At 35.7% G+C, this 13606-nt stretch overlaps 1 long non-coding RNA gene across 3 annotated transcripts in view; it reads right to left on the bottom strand.

The window, feature by feature from the left end:
- Nucleotides 1-13606, bottom strand: part of LOC144221714 (uncharacterized) — a 153253-nt gene that overhangs the window by 108817 nt on the left and 30830 nt on the right. Inside the window, exon 3 of one of the 3 annotated variants that reach the window (XR_013332152.1) lies at nucleotides 9097-9989. The exons of the other annotated variants lie outside the window; for them this stretch is intronic. This is a non-coding gene — a long non-coding RNA (uncharacterized LOC144221714). Of the gene's footprint in view, nucleotides 1-9096; nucleotides 9990-13606 lie in introns of those variants that run through there. 3 annotated transcript variants of the gene reach the window in all.

Genomic DNA, 13606 nt, shown 5'->3' with positions numbered 1-13606 from the left:
TAGAAGGTAACTCTGGTAGCTGTGTGAAAAAATAGCTGTAATATATTCTAGATAAAATCTATTGCAGAATTTAAGGAGAAATAGAAAAGATTAGATGAAGGTGTTAACAGTGGAGATAAAGAAGGAATGAAACTGATACAGATAATTAATATGGTAAAATAAAAAGGAAGTGAAAATTTATTGAATTAGAAAAGAATGAGAGAAGAGTAGAGTTGAGTTTGTTAGTTGTAGATGAAAGCAGCATTAATCAAGATTCAAAAATCTTGGAGATTTTTGGAGAAATACTAGTTCTGGGGAGAAATGAGCCCACCTTTGGAAGTAATGAATATGTTGAAAGGAAAATGAGATGTCTTGTTTTTTTTTTTTAATTTTTGTAATGTTTTATTTATTTCAGAGAGAGAGAGAAAGAGAGAGACAGATAGCATGAGCAGGGGAGGGTCAGAGAGAGAGGGAGACACAGAATCTGAAACGGGCTCCAGGCTCCAAGCTGGCTGTCAACACAGAGCCCGATGCGGGGCTTGAACCCACGAACTGTGAGATCATGACCTGAGCCGAAGTCAGACGCCCACCCGACTGAGCCACCCAGGCGCCCCTGCCTTGTTAATATCCTTAGCAACAACAAAAAATTATTATTTTGTTTTAAATGAAATAACATTAAAATACAAGATTATGATCATTGTACAGTTTCTTTAATGTTTGTTGTGGTAAAAGCAACTTATTCACATAATAACACCTGGTGATTACACACTATGTGTTTTCATTGATTTAAGTCTCCATCATTATAAGGTTGGCACGATTTCACTTGATTATAAGAAATTACTGAGATTATCAGCCTTATTTTTTTCTACAAACCTGGAAAAATAAGTTGGTAATTCTAAGAGATTTTTTTTCTGAATATAAAACTGGAAATTTCATTTCTTCTACAAACTAATACCTTCTGCTGAAAAAATAAATTTACTCACAAATTTTGTTCTGTAAGTATTCCACTGAATATGATCTCATTGATTTTGTTTCAAATAACCTTACCAGTATATAAAATGTATAATTATCCTGGCTAGTCAAGAAAAATCTCACAGACTGTCATAAAAAAGAAGTGATAAAAATAAGGAACTCAATAAAATTACCCAACATGGAAATGAAGAGGAAAAATAATAGGTTTCTGATAAATAGCCAAACATAGTAATGTATATTTTGCAACCTATCTTTTAGTAAGTCTTCAATCAAAGACATATATAAAATGTTACTTGATTTTCTCAAGATAAAGTTGTATTATTATAGTAATATTCTTGTATCTAAAGGATAATGCAAATTTATTATATTTCACATTATACCCATTTTATGCTTTCTACATGAGAATGTAACTTAATTGAAGTTTGCACTTTAGGGTTTGTGACTACATGACAATTCATTTCACTATTCAATATGAATCACATTTTGGTAAATTCTACTAAATTTAAATATCTATAAATAATCACATGAATTATTTGCAGCAGCAAATCTTCAAATTATATATTTAGAACTTCAAAAGCACCTGTTCTCAGGTGTGCATTATTTTCAACATTTGTTTGATGTACAATTAGTTTTCAAAGGTTTAAGATGGTCTTTTGAGATATTGTTCAAAAAAAGATTTAATATTGTTTTAAGCACTGTAGTCTCCTGCTGTAAATAACAGTGTACAAGGGACCAATTGTTGCTTTCCCCACAGATGAATTGTTAACAAGAAAGTGATGTTTTATATGAGCTCCTAGGGAGGGAATTATATACAAAACACTACTCAGAAAGAGTGGTGAAGTTGTACAGGACAGGTGTGCTTAGACGGTAGGAAAAAAGAGAGGTGAGATTTAGTTCCACGCAGGGGAAAGAGATGCAAAAGCTCAGAGATAAGTGGAAAGATGGTGTATTCAAAGAATGAAGAATTCAGCTTATTTAGGGTTAGAGTGTGAAGGGAAGGGAGTCAAAATATGAAAGAAAAGAAGTAATTCAGATATGGAAAAAATAGGAGTCAGATATTGGAAAATCTTGTAAAAACGGTAAATGAGGTTGATTTCTGTCATAAGGGCAATAAAACATCCTCCAAAAGTTTTAAGCAGAGGAAAAAATTTTCAAATTTGCATAACAGTAACTGACTGCAGTGTGAAAGACAATAGGACACAATTAAAAGAAATGGAGACAGAAAGTGCTGTTCGTAGACCCTTAGTGGACAGAAAACAGGAGACAGTGGCAGAAGTGGTATAAAGAAAGTAAAGGAATTAAATCAAAGAGAAGTCAAAATAAACAAAAATAAAGCAGGTCAATGAATAGTTGTGAGGTTTAAAACTGGGAGTTTTTATTCTGGATTTCTACTCGTAACAATACAACTGGAGTATTTGTTTCACAGAGGATAGTCTCACATAAGTTAAAAATTACAGCAAAGGAACCTGAGTGGCTCAGTCAGTTACGCATCCAACTCTTGATTGCAGCTCTCGTCATGATCTCACAGTTCATGGGATCGAGCCCTGAGTCGGGCTCTGTGCTGGGTATGAAGCCTGCTTAAGCTTTTCTCTTTCCCTCTTTCTCTACTCCTCCCCACTTGCACTTTCTCTCCCTCTCTCTCTGTTTCTCTCTTTCTCAAAAAAAAAAAACCTGAAAAAATTACAAAAAATATCCTTTAAAAATTTTTTTTAATTTTTTTTTTTCTGAGACAGAGAGAGAAAGACAGCGTGAGCAGGGGAGGGTCAGAGAGAGAGGGAGACACAGAATCCGAAACAGGCTCCAGGCTCTGAGCTGGCCATCAGCACAGAGCCCGATATGGAGCTTGAACCCATGAACTGTGTGATCATGACCTGAGCTGAAGTTGGATGCTTAACCGACTGAGCCACTCAGGCGCCAAAAAATATCCTTGCACCCTATTCTCACCCTAGAAAAAAACAACTCTCTAGAAAACTAACCCATCCGTTTTTCTTTAATATTGGAATAGATAAATACTTCAATGAAAAATATGGACTCTAATTACTGATTATTACAAGGGAAACCAATAAGAAACAAAACAGGTAAAAAAAGAGTGGGGTAATACATTAATACTGCTCAAAGAAAAAGAAACCCATCAATCAAGAATATTGTATCTAGAGGGGAGGAGGCAAGATGGCGCAGAAGTAGGGAGCACCGTACATTTCGCCTGCACTCATCTCTCAAACAGAGAAGGCCTGAAGTCGCAGGCCACTGAGCCACAGGAGTTTGGGAAGAGAAAGGGACAGAGTACACTGGGAAGGAAACCTCGTAAGTGCATGAGTGTGAACTGGGGAAGACAAAAGCGGGACGGGTCCAGAGACACGGAGGGAGGGGAGGGAGCCCGGCTTGCGTGCAGCTGTGGTGAGTGATAAACCGATGAGTGGTGGTGAGCTGCCACGAGTCCAGGGGAAAGGAAAGAAAAGCTGAGATTGCTCATAGAACCGTCCCTGGAGAAGAGAAAAACCTCAGCTTAGAAAGATGGTGTTTTTTAGCTCTGGCTGGGGTGCTGACTAAACTAGGTGCCCTGGTCCCCGAGGCGCCAGGAAAAACTGAACTGCCATGCGCCTGGCACCATCCATGGCGGCGGCGGCCCGGTGAACCGGCAGCAACGCCTGCGGAGGCGGTCCCGGCACCCGGTGAAGCGGCAGTGGCACGCGACATCGGCCCACTAAAGCGACGGTGGCAGCGACCCGGTAAAGTGTCGCCGGCGCCCAGTGAAGCAGCAGCTGCGTGAGCGAAAATTGCCTGCTGAAGCGAATGCAGCCGGTAAAGCGGTTGCGGCGGGGTGAGGCGATGCGGACTCTGTGGACCTGAAGGTGCTACGTTCCCCAAATGCACTCAGGTTGTATTGCTGCTTGGCCCCAGCGGATGTGAGGCTGCGACACTTCCCCCACCCTCCACTCAACCCCCGGCAACAGGGAAGCAGCGACCAGCAAAACTGTTAATGGTGGTATAACAAAGCCTCTCAGGAGTAATCAGACTAGATAGTCTCTGGATGACACCACCGTCTTTCTCTCACCTCTCCAACCATATGCCACCCTTTAGCTCTTTGAAAAAATTCTCATCCCTTCTGCCTGTTCATTCTATCTCCAATTTTGCCTCATCTCCGCCCTATCATCTCTCTCTTTCTCTATGCTCTTCAACCAACACTGCATACACTCGGCTATTTAATGTAGCTGGGAAATCTGGTTATATGCTTTAAACCTATCTTTGTCTATCGGTTTTCTTCTTTCTTCCTTTTCTTTTCTTCTTTTTGACTTTTTTTAATCTATTTTTATTTTCTAATATTCACCTTCCCTCCTCCGTCTTTTCTCTGAACTTTTTCATTTTCCCTCTCGGTTTGCAGGTTAGTTGGATTTGTCTGTGCGTTTGTGTGCCTCTGCTCCCTGTGTGTTTGTCTGTCTGTTTTCTTCTCCAGGGCTACCTCAAGACATAAGCCAAAGTACACATGGTGGAGAGCCCTAAAAACCACTATGAGTAGGAAAATAAAATAACCAAGGTCTCAACAAGAGAGACGAAGAGATACCATTCAAAGAACGCTTTCTGAAAGGATAGGCCCCGGACAGTCAAAGAGTCTTCTTGGGTACAGCAGCGCCCACAAGTGCAGAGAGCATAACAAGTCTTTAAAACTAACAAGAGACAGGGCGCCTGGGTGGCTCAGTCGGTTAAGCGTCCGACTTCACTCAGGTCCTGATCTCATGGTTCATGGGTTCGAGCCCATCAATAGGTTCTGTGCTGACAGCTCAGACCCTGAACCCTGTTTCAGATTCTGTGTCGTCCTCTCTCTCTGCCCCTCCCACACTCGTGCTCTGTCTCTCTCTGTCTCAAAAATAAATAAACAAAAAAATTTTTAAAAAAACTAAGAAGAGACATAAAGCTAACCAAAATGACAAAACAAAAGAGCTCTCCTCCAAAGAAATTCCAAGAAGAATTGACAGCTAATGAACTGCTCAAAACAGATATAAGCAGAATAACTGAACAAGATTTTAGAACAATAATCGTAAAATTAATCACTGGGCTTGCAAAAAGCATAGAGGACATCAAAGAAACTATGACTACAAACAACATGGGAAACAAAAATAGGCATGATAAATTAAAAAATGCGATAAATGAAATACATAATAAACCGGAGGTATCCAATTCATGGATTGAAGAGGCAGAAAAGAGAATAAGTGATTTAGAAGACACATTATAGAAAAATAAGAAGCTGACAAAAAAAGAGACAAACTGATCCAGGAATATGAAAGAAGAGTTTGAGAGCTCAGTGATACACTCAAACGGAACAATATCCATATCATAGGAATCCCAGAANATGAAACCAAGAGTTGGTTTTTTGAAAAAGTAAACAAAGTTGACAAACCTCTAGCCAGGCTTCTCAAAAAGAAAAGAGAGAGCACCCAAACAGACAAAATCATGAATGAAAATGGACTTATTACAACCAACCCCTCAGAAATACAAGCAATTATCAGGGAATACTATGAAAGATTATATGCCAACAAGTTGGACGACTTAGAAGAAATGGACAAATTCCTAAAGACACACTCACTACCAAAATTCACACAGGAAGAAATAGAAAATCAGAGAAGACCCATAACTAGTGAAGAAATCGAATCAGTTATCAAATATCTCTCAACAAATAAAGGACCTGGATCTGATTGCTTCCCAGGGGAGTTCTACCAGACATTTAAAACGGAATTAATACCCATTCTTCTCAAGCTATTCCAAAAAATTGAAATTGAAGGAAAACTTCCAGACTCATTTTATGAAGCCAGCATCACTCTGATTCCCAAGCCAGACAGAGATCCAGCAAAAAAAGAGAACTACAGGCCAATATCCTTGATGAATACGGATGCAAAAATCCTCANTTACAGGTCTGGTTCAATATTCGCAAATCAATCAATGTGATCCATCACATCAACAAAACAAAAGATAAAAACCATATGATCCTGTCGATAGATGCAGAAAATGTATTTGACAAATACAACATCCCTTCTTAATAAAGACCCTCGAGAAAGTCGGGATAGAAGGAATCTACTTAAACATCATAAAAGTCATCTATGAGAAGCCCTCAGCTAAAATCATCCTCAACGGGGAAAAACTGAGAGCTTTCTCTATGAGATCAGGAACACGACAGGGATGTCCACTCTCATCACTGTTGTTTAACATAGTGCTGGAAGTCCTAGCATCAGCCATCAGACAACAAAAGGAAATCAAAGGCATCAGAATTGGCAAAGAAGAAGTCACTTTCACTTTTCGCAGACGACATGATACTCTACATAGAAAACCTGACAGACTCTACCAGAAACCTACTAGAACTGATCCAAAAATTCAGCCAATTTGCAGGGTACAAAATCAGCGTATGGAAATCAGTTGCATTTTTATAGACCAACAATGAAGCAACAGAAAGAGAAGTCAAGAAACTGATCCCATTCACAATTGCACAAAAAAACATAAAGTACCTAGGAATAAACCTAACCAAGGATATAAGAGATCTGTATGATAAAAACTATAGAAAACTTATTAAGGAAATTGAAGAGGACACAAAGAAATAGAAAAACATTCCATGCTCATAGATAGGAAGAATAAATATAGTTAAAATGTCATTACTACGCAAAGTAATCGACACATTCAACGCAATCCCAATCAAAATTGCACCAGCATACTTCTCAAAACTAGAACAAACTATCCTAAAATTTGTATGGAACCGCAAAAGACCCCGAATAGCCACAGTAATACTAACGAATAAAACCAAAACGGTNAACCATGAAAGACTCTTGAATACTGAGAACAAACTGAGGACTGATGGGTGTTGGGGAGGTGGGGGGGATGGGCATGGAGGAGGGCACTTGTTGGGATGAGTGTTATATGGAAACCAACTTGACAAACTATTTGTAAATAAAATAAAAATAAAAAAATTAAGAGAAAAGGAATATTGTATCTAGAAAAGCTACCTTTAAGAAGTGAAAGCAAAATAAAAACTTTCCTAGATAAATAAAAACTGAGAGAATTATCTGGTAGCGAAAGTGCCTTACATGAAATACTAAAGGAAGTTTTATAGGCAGAAAGCAAACGGTCCCAATATTATATTATTTATACTCTGAAAGGATTATTGATTATTGAAGATTATTGATTACTTTTATCTAAACTCATAAAATTTTACACTTAATATTTATACTTTTCAATGTATACAGATGTACTGCATCTGTATAGGAATTCAAACAACCAAATAATATGGTATCTATATTTTACATTGCTATGAAAATTGAATACTTAATTACATATAAAATTTTTGGCAGACTAACCAAAACATAGTAAACAAGATATATTTTATATGAAAAAGGAGAGATTTGATTAGTTCGAGACTGAACTTAGAATATATGAAAAAAAAATTATTTTCTAATACAATCACAAATGAAAGAGAAAGAACAAGAAACACCAAATAAATGTAAACAAGTATCAGAGAACATTATGAAAGCTTAATGTGAACAAATTGGACGACCTGAAAGAAATGGTTAAATTTCTACCAAATATGTTACCAAAGAAGTAGAAAGCTTAACAGACCTATAACTGGCATGAAATTTAATTAGCAGTAAAAAAATGCCCCAACAACAAAAGTCCAGGGCCAGATGGCCTCACAGGTGAATTTTATCAAACATTTAAAGAAGCTATTATTCTTTAAATTCTTCTCAAATTATTCAAAAATAAATAAAGAAGAAAAATTTCTAAAATATCCTATAAAGCCAGCATTAACCTGATACCAAAAACAAAGATTCCACTGGAAAAAAAAAAAAAAGAACTACAGGAAAATATCCCTGATGAATATGGTTAACAAAAATTCTTAATATAATAGAGTAAAACCTTGGTTTGTGAGTATAATGTGCTATCAAGCCAAATCCAAGATTACATTAAAAGAATCATTCACCGCAATCAAGTGGATTTATTCCTGGGTTGTGAGGGTGGCTCAATATTTACAAGTCAATCAATGTGATACACAACATTAATAAATGAAAAGATAAAAACTGTATGATCACTTCAATAAATGCAGAAAAAGGATTCGACAAAGTACATCTATTCATGATAAAAACCCTCAACAAAGTAGGTTTAGAGGGGACATTCCTCAACATAATAAAGGCCATTTATGAAAAACTCACAGCTAATATCATACTCAATGTACAAAAACTGAAGATTTTTTCCTCTATGGTCAGGAGCAAGATAAGGATGTCCACTCTCACTGCTGTTATTCAACATAGTACTGGAAGTCCTACCCACAGAAATCAAACAACAAAAAGAAATAAAAGTCACCAAATCAGCAAAGAAGAAGTAAAACTTTCACTATTTTCAAATGACATGATACTATATAGGAAACCCAAAAGACTTCACCAAAAAATTCCCAGAATGGATACATGAATTTAGTAAAGTCACAGGATACAAAATCAACCTACAGAAATCTGTGGCATTTCTTTACACCAATAATGAAGCAACAGAAAGAGAAGTTAAGGAATCAATCACATTTATAATTGCATCCAAAACAATAAGCTACATAAGAATAAACCTAACCAGTGTGAAAGACTTGAACTCTGAAAACTACAAAACACTGATGAAAAGAATTCAAAGAGGAGACAACAAAATGGAAAGACATTCCACGCTCATGGATCAGAAGAACACATGCTAAAATGTCTATACTACTCAAAACAATCTACACATTCAATGGAATCCTTACCAAAATACTACGAGCCTTTTTCACAGAAATAGAAGAAACAGTTCTAAAATTTGTGTGGAACCACAAAAGACACCAAACAGCCAACTCAGGGTACCTGGTGGCTCAGTCGGTTAAGTTTCTGATTTTTTATTTCAGCTCAGGTCATGATCCCAGGGACGTGAGGTCTAGTCCTATGTCAGACTCTGCACTGAGTGTGGAACTTCCTTAAGATTCTTTTCTCTCAATCTGCCCCTCCCCTGCTCATGCTCTCTCTCTAAAAAATAAATAAAATCAACTAATAACAACGACAACAAAAAGCCAACTCAGTCACTTGAAAGTCAACTTTATTTTAAACTTTACAAACTATGATCTTTTTAAACTATAGTGAAAAATATCTTCCGTGTTTGGCCACATCATCCTTTATGGACAAAACTGAAGAGGCTAGTAGGAAGCGAATATGCCTATTGAAAAGCCTCACAAAAAACTCTTACACACTTGTATTATTAGAGAAATCAGAAGCAATGCTCTTGCATAAGGTAACATTTTATTACTACTTCTAGTAAAAATAATAAAATTGAAGGAAAAGACTTTAAAAAGATCTAATTCACATAAAACGATAGGGCACACAGAACAACAAAATTCTCTGGATTTGATACAATGTTTTGAAGTTCATTAGTACCATTCACATAAACTCAATATCTACAGATTCTAAATAAGAAAAGGAAATACTGTTGTCAGTAACAATTAGCCATTTACAGTCCCTTCAAAACACAGTTCCATGACAGGTGGAAAATTACCAATGAATTTTCAGCAGATCCTGAACATCTGCTCAATGCTAAAGGTTTAAAAAGTAACTGAAGCAATGAGAAATATTTCTAAAGCCTCAGATAAAACAATTTTGCAAAGATTCTTTTATTTCTTTCACAAACCCTAGTCAGTGTTCAGTTTAAGATCTTTCAGGACAATAGTAAGTAATTAAGACAACTTATCTGCATAAGATACCAACTCACAATTGATTATAAATTTGCCAAAGTTATTCTTCCTATAAATGGAGTAAAAATTTGATTACAGAAATCACTTCAGTAGCTTGAGAGACAAGTTTGAGAAATTGAAACATTAATCCCCGTGAATTACCAATGTTTCTTCAGTTGACACCTCAGACCTAATGTTCCTGCTTTACTTATGTTGCTGCTTTACTCATCCCCTACGTCCCACTCTTGAGAGGGCTATTGGACGGTCTACAGGAGACTAATCTTCTCAAATATTCTTTTGCAGGTAACAGCTGCTCTGGCAATCCAAACAGCTGTGAAAAGCATGAACAATTGTCATCACGCTGGGGTAATGAGAGTTTACAGCAATGTTCTAGAGAGTTACCAGCTGCGTCTTTGGGTGTCATAAGCTTCTCAAGTTTTCTGATATCTCTTCATCACCAGCCATTTTCTTATCATTTGATCTCATTTATAAGATGGGCTTTACTATGAATTCCTCAGGATTATAAGTGTTTTTAAAAATTGTCTTACACAGAATTGCAAAGAGGCAGAACAGGCTACATTTTTATAGCGTTCCTCCCCTCTCAGGATAAGATCTATAAGTATGATGATCAACAAGACATTTTCAAATGCAAAATGCTGAACAAGAGTTTGTTTCATGACATAAACACACACAAGAACATTTTGTTTAGTATACGTTTCTCATAATCTCTCATACATTCAAAGGCAATCTTTCCACCCCACATGTACTTTCCACTCAGTTTAGATGTTGGAAACTTTCACATCTTTTATGTTCTTTACAGATTTATATACACTTATTTGCACTTGTAATAATCTGAACTAACGTTTATTTATGTTTCTTTAATGCTTCTATTGTTTGATTTCTTTTCAAAGCCAATGGAAATGTGTCATCATTTTGTATTCATTTCATGTTGACTGAATCACAATACTAGGTCCCATATTAGCCATTTAGATTGTGTGTGTGTTTCACTGTATTAGTAATCAACATAAATAACTATCACATAGCATGACTTCCCAAGGTGAGAGAAGTAGAGAGTCACATTGTGGATCAATTACAGTCTCCTTTGGGGTCCTTTGCAGTTGTCACAGGTAAAGTACATTATAGTAATAAAACTTAATGACATAAGGAACAGATAATTTTTCAATAGAAAAGGACACTCTGTTCTTTGCAGCAAAAATATATATAGGCACTACTTTGGGTACCCAAAGATATACGGGAATCAAATATCCATTTGGGTATCTCATTTTGATATTCCAGGAAAATTCTTCACTCAGTTCCTGATATTCAACATTATTTTCAGTCAAATTCTAGAATATCAGTGCAGGATAAAAGATAGAAAATCTATGGTCAGTAGAAGGAGGGAAGTGAGAGGGTAAGAGGATTGATGAGCAGTACAGCAAGAGAACTACAATAAAAAATTCCAATGGAAAGATGGAGTGAAGAAAATAAAGTTTGTAAAGGTAAAGGGAGAAGAGGAATGGTGGGTCTACATACATAAACTTCATTTTCAACATTTTATCCCCATTGGCCTGCAAAAGTATTTATATTGTGATTTTTATGAAAAACTAATCACCATTAATTGAATTTTTCTGCTGTAATAAGAAAATATTCCAACTTGATGATTTTGCAGTCTGTCACTCAGTAACTTAGTGTCTGTGCACACCAGGAACTCAGAACCTAAATCAGGTAAGAAATGTAGAGAAGTACAGTGTTTGACATCACAGAAGAAGCTTATTAAACAGATATGTAAGTTCAATAAAAATATCAATTGTCAGTGTTTGTGCACAATTAGAATTTTCTATTTTGTAAGTATATATACAAATTTGATAGATATATCAAACATATAAAATTTTTAAAAAGATTTAAATGAATTTGTTGTATATTGTAGTTAGTGAATCAATGTATAATTCATTTGTGTCTATTGTTGAAACCTAGTTTTTATATGCATTAATGTAATTGCAGTATCAGTGTAGCTTTAGCGCAAAATAGTAAAAACAAGGAATTACTTACATTATCAAACATCTATCAAAGTATTTTTAACTTGTTATTGGAAGTGTCATCATTCCCAGTTTACAGATGAGGCTGTACTTTTATTAGCTAGTTTACAGTTGTAGTCAGAACAATAGTCAGAAGCCTGTGTTTATAAGACCTTTTGCTTTCAAAAAGGAAAAAAAAAATTCAAACAAGCAAGCTTTTATCTCAGGCATTTGTCATTACATCCCTCCAGTTATTATATCATTATCTTGCATCATTCACTGAAGAACATTATTCTACATGTTAAATTGAGTGATGCACTGAAATGACAAAGTTTTAATCTTCACTAAAATTTTAAAAGACATACAGCTATATTTGGCTGGAGAAGCTGCCACTGATTCATTTATAGATTTCCCCCTCCCCCCAACTGCAGTAAAGTTGCAGCCTTTTTTCTAAGCCTATCATACATTATAAAAGAAGAGTGCTTCAATTAATTCAATTTCCAGTAGAAGGATCTGGAAATCAAATTACTTGAACAGGATGTGGTTTAGTCAGTTGAGGGAAAAATGCCCTTTTAAAATTCAAAAATAAAATATTCGTTCTATTTAAGATGAAAGCAGTCTAATGATGGCATGTATAGTGAAATGTTATATCCATTTAGAAGCCAACATATTAAGTGTTATAAGCATGGAAATTGGAATGCACAGGTCCCCGTGGCAATGGTGCATTAGGAAGTAGATAAAACGAGGCTATCTCTATATTCATAATTGACAAAGAAAAAAGAAAATATACCTCTAGTCTTCTCATTTGAACGCCATATACCTTCACTCCACAGGTACCCACTTACAACTCCCATTTATGTAGATAGTCTATCTTTTTTAAGCACTGAAGAGTTTTCACTTTCTAAATTAGGTGTAAGGATTGCTTTCTACATATTTAAAAACAACTCAGAGAAATAGGTTTATACGTGAGTTTGTCATAACACAAAGGAGTATCGCAGAGCTCAGGGAATGAGACACTAATGTCAGCCAGAGGAGGCTGGAAAACAATAAATCATTGGACATAAACCTTTTATTGACAGCTGATGGCCAAGAATGAACATTAATATAAAGATAAAAGGATAAAACATTCAGGGTAGGCAATAATACAAAAAAAAAGATTTTGTGTTGGGAATGAGCATGAAATATTAAGGGTAAATGGGGACTGTTGTCTGAGAGGTGAAGAACATGTAATTGAGAACAGGGAAAAGTGACTTGGGAGAATCCCAACTTTGAGCATAACAGGTAAATCCATTATTTCCTTTATGATGATTTAATAAATTATAATACAGCATGTACGTTTTATTGGTTAAACACTATAAAAAGTTTTTGATTGCATACTAAATAGTAAAGTGATGTACCAAGAAAGGCAGCATCAATTTAGTTGACAAAGCTCTAAATTATCTCCTAGAATCTTAGGTAATATAGTGAATTCCTCCATTGCCTACTTTTCTAAGGAGCAGTAAACATACTTGTAAGTGAGCTGCTTTATAAGAGAGAGAAAAGGGCTTTTTGTTATTGTTTTGTTTTCTTATCCAGTACTTGAAGCATAATGATCCCTTCCAATGGAAGACAGAAGAATGTGCTATGGAAAGTTGACTGACATGATGATGCTTAGGTAAATGCACCATTAACAACAGGAGAAAAAAAAAATCTCAAGGTGAAAAAGCCTTCAGTATTTTTCTCTTTATCTAACATTCCAAATGCTTTCAGTGTATTATAATTTCGTTATCAATCATGGATTTGAAAATAATAAATACAAAAGATACAATATACACTTAATTAATAAGCTAAAATTGTGATGGAAAAATTTTAATCTAATTTAAAATTCTGGAGGATTAAACCCTTCATTTTACAGAAGAAACTAAGACCAAAAATATATATTATATATGTTTAT

Source organism: Crocuta crocuta, unplaced genomic scaffold, assembly GCF_008692635.1.
Source record: "Crocuta crocuta isolate KB4526 unplaced genomic scaffold, BGI_CrCroc_1.0 scaffold21, whole genome shotgun sequence".
In the NCBI taxonomy this organism is placed as follows: domain Eukaryota; kingdom Metazoa; phylum Chordata; class Mammalia; order Carnivora; family Hyaenidae; genus Crocuta; species Crocuta crocuta.
This window is presented reverse-complemented; position numbering and strand designations above follow the sequence as displayed.